We start from the raw sequence: 3959 nt of genomic DNA on the forward strand, positions 1-3959 counted from the left end.
GGTCGGTTTTGTTCTTCGTCTAAGAATTCGTACCTAAGGTCGGTAGGTAGTGTTTTAAGTTCTATAGCAGGTTTCTTAGGCCAAGGTATAGGATCAGGAGTTAATGCTAAACATTCACTCAGGTGGTTATCTTGATATTCCCCACGCCAGTTGTCGTCTTCAAAAATTGGCGGTATAGGAATTTTTAGGATCTCGGTTTCCTTATGTGGTTCGGATTTTATTTCATTAACACACTCGTTGATTATGTCAGCAGAGCAGCATGTGTCAATTATAGAAGGTGCTTTTAGGAATTGGGAAAGAATAAATTCTATTTTCTCTTCTCCTACTTCGAAGGTAAGCTTTCCTCGCTTGACGTCTATAATTGCACCAGCAGTTGCTAAGAATGGTCTTCCTAATATGATCGGGATGTTAGAATCTTCTTGGATATCCATTATGATGAAGTCAGTTGGGATGTAGAATTGGCCTACACGAACAAGGATATTTTCTAACATTCCTACAGGGTATTTAACTGAACGGTCAGCTAGTTGAAGAGACATTCTCGTTGCCTTAAGCTCACCCAGATTTAGCTTCTTACAGGTTGAAAGAGGCATCAAACTAACACTGGCTCCTAAGTCGCACAAGGCTTTCTCTATAATAGTCTTTCCTATTACGCAGGGTATAGAAAAACTACCAGGATCTTTCAGTTTGGGAGGCATGTTATTTTGGATGATAGCGCTACATTCAGCGGTAAGTGTTACAGTTTCGTTATCCTCGAGTTTCTTTTTGTTCGATAGAATTTCTTTTAAGTATTTAGCGTACGAAGGCATTTCGGTTATGGCTTTTGTGAACGGTATGGTTATGTTTAATTGTTTCATAAGTTCTACGAATTTTTTAAATTGCGCTTCGGTTTTTGATTTGGCTAATCTCTGAGGGTAAGGAATTGGTGGCTTATAAGGTGGTGGTGGAACGTAAGGTTTTTCTTTTTCAGGTTCCACTTCGTTGTTGTTCTCATCGGTCTTAGCAGTTTGATCATCGGTTGATGTCTTTTTGGTTTCCTTTGGCTCTTGTTGGGACATGGGTGCGTTTTGAGTTCTAGGATCGATAGGTCCATCGTAGTTCGTTCCACTTCGTAGTGTTATCGCGTTCGCATGTCCTTTAGGGTTAGGTTGTGGTTGAGCAGGAAACGTGCCAGCAGGGGCAGCAGTAGGTGCTTGTTGTTGGGCTACTTGTGAAATTTGAGTTTCTAACATTTTGTTATGCGTAGCTAAAGCATCTACTTTGTTCGCTAATTGTTTTAGTTGCTCGCTATTGTGGATGTTTTGATTTAGGAAGTCCTTATTAGTTTGTTGTTGGGAAGCTATAAAGTTCTCCATCATGATTTCTAGATTCGACTTCCTAGGGGCGTTTTGAGCAGCTACAGGCGCTTTTTGATAACCAGGTGGGACAGCAGGTGCTTGTCCAGGCGCGTACAACGCATTGTTGTTCTTATACGAAAAGTTCGGATGGTTTTTCCATCCAGGGTTGTACGTGTTAGAATAAGGGTTTCCTTGAGCATAATTTACTTGATAAGATGGGATCCCAGTCAAGAGTTGACATTCGGCAACTGCATGTCCAGTCAATCCACAAATCTCGCAGTTAGGTGCTACGGCAGCAGCGGTGGCTGAAGGAGTGATAGTTAAGTTTTCGATCTTTTGAGTTAAAGCGTCTACTTTAGCGTTAACGCGGTCTATACCACTTATTTCGTACATTCCTCCTTTGGTTTGGGTTTTCTCTAGAGCGGCTCGTTCTCCACCCCATTGGTAATGGTTTTGTGCCATGTTCTCTATGAGATTGTATGCTTCATCATGGGGTTTGTCCATTAGTGCTCCGCCAGCAGCGGCATCTATAGTCATTTTAGTGTTATAAAGGAGACCACCATAGAAAGTATGGATGATCAGCCATGGTTCGAGTCCATGATGAGGGCATAATCTAAGCATGTCCTTGTATCGTTCCCAAGCTTCGAAGAGTGATTCGTTATCTTTCTGGGTTAATCCGTTGATTTGCCCTCTTAGCATAGCAGTTTTGCTAGGCGGAAAGTATCTTGCTAAGAATACTCTCTTCAATTCGTCCCATGTAGTTATGGAATTAGAAGGTAGGGATTGAAGCCACGCTCTAGCTCTATCTCTCAAGGAGAAAGGAAAGACACGTAATCGAATAGCTTCGGAACTAACGTTGTTAGCTTTGACAGTATCGGCATATTGCACGAACACAGATAAATGGAGGTTGGGGTCGTCTGCAGGGCCTCCAGAGAATTGATTCTGTTGAATAGCTTGTACCAACGAAGGCTTCAGTTCGAAATTGTTCGCCTCAATCGCAGGTGGTGCGATACTTGAGTGCGGTTCAGCGCGTGAAGGAGCGGCATAGTCTCTAAGAGGACGAATAGCAGCCATCTCTAACTTCGGGATAATTTGATTGATTTGATCAGTAAAGGTCAATTCCTGATTAATCGGAATTGGTGCTACTTCGGGAAGATTGCGAGCTCGACGTTTGACGTTAATGAAACGTTCGATCTCGTTAATTCGTTGTATTAAATCTCCTCCTTGTGAACGAGTATTTGGCATACAATCGTTCAGAAAGTAGGGAAAGAATTGCCCTAGTCTCTACGGTGTAACAGTGAGTTACGATATCGACTTAAATAGTCCCCGGCAACGGCGCCAAAAACTTGGTCGTCTCTTTACGTGTCTATTAATCTGATGACTGCAAGTGCACAGTCGTGTCTGTAGTTTTAAAAGATATCGAATCCACAGGGACTATGAATCGATCTACCGTTATCTAAGGTTACTATGTAAAGCTAAGGCTACTAATATTTTTGATTGTTCCTAAGAGAAAGTGATTGTGAATATAAAGAAATATAATAATAGACGGATATCAGTATGTATTTCGTTTAACTTAAGGTGATCCGAAGGTCCATTGGCTAATGCATAATTCGATTAAAAATCTTTATTAATTCAATTGATTAAAAGTCCTCCTCTCAAACTTTCGCTCTGTTGATTTAGACCACTATCCTAACTCGTAACGTACGCTTTCGCCATCCCATTAGATATTAGAAAAGCTTTTTGGAAACAACGTAATTAATAAAATGCTTGTTTTATGAAGTTGTTATTTATTTAAATCCCCTAATCTCAAACTTTCGCTCTGTTGACTCGGAACAGGCTAATATCCCTAACGTACGCTTTCGCCATCCCGCTCGGGTGTAAAAACAAATTTTGAAAATAAATAAGTTCTAATTAGTTTTAATACGCTTTCGCCATCCTTAAAACTAATGTCCTATGTCTACTATCCAGTTAAAGATCTCAAACTTTCGCTCTATTGATTTTAACCTTTGACCGTCTTAAACCCTAGAACTTTCGCTCTATCGGTTTTAAGACTTACTAATTAAATTAGACATACAAACCAAAAACAAGTGATAGTTAATAAAATATAATTAAGCCAATTTATTTCGGATCCCACAGTTAACTTACTTTACATACCGATATCTTAGTACATTAGCCAGACATATTAATACAGTTAAGCATGCATAAATTAATTTGGCTTATAATAAAAGGCATGTTAAATGGCATATAATATATCATGCAATATTAATATGAATAAATGCGGTAAATAATAAACCTGAATAAAATAAATTGCAATTGAATCTTGAAGTACCGAACTTCCACCACAGGTTGGCTGGATCGTTCTTCGGAATTAAACAGACAGAAATTTAAAGCAAGGAAATAAAACGATAAATCTAACGTAAGGCTAGATTTATAAAAGGTTCACAACAATTTCCGGTGTAGAAATTATTATGAGAAAATAAGCTGTTTGAATGAAAGCAGGAAGAAAAAATAGTAAGCGCGGAACAATTTCGGCAGCACTTCGTTAGCAGGAAATCGGACATTTTGAAATGAAGTGGCAGGCTCTATTTATAGGCGAGGAACTGCAGTTGGAATGCGTAAAAATAG

At 39.4% G+C, this 3959-nt stretch overlaps 1 non-coding gene across 1 annotated transcript; it reads left to right on the forward strand.

Moving 5' to 3' along the window:
* The first annotated feature begins 1926 nt into the window (after positions 1 to 1926).
* Positions 1927 to 2033, forward strand: LOC131641185 (small nucleolar RNA R71). The gene has a single exon (XR_009295450.1). It is a non-coding gene; the product is annotated as a small nucleolar RNA R71 (small nucleolar RNA).
* Positions 2034 to 3959: the final 1926 nt, after the last annotated feature.

This window comes from Vicia villosa, unplaced genomic scaffold (assembly GCF_029867415.1).
Source record: "Vicia villosa cultivar HV-30 ecotype Madison, WI unplaced genomic scaffold, Vvil1.0 ctg.003551F_1_1, whole genome shotgun sequence".
Classification (NCBI taxonomy): Eukaryota; Viridiplantae; Streptophyta; class Magnoliopsida; order Fabales; family Fabaceae; genus Vicia; species Vicia villosa.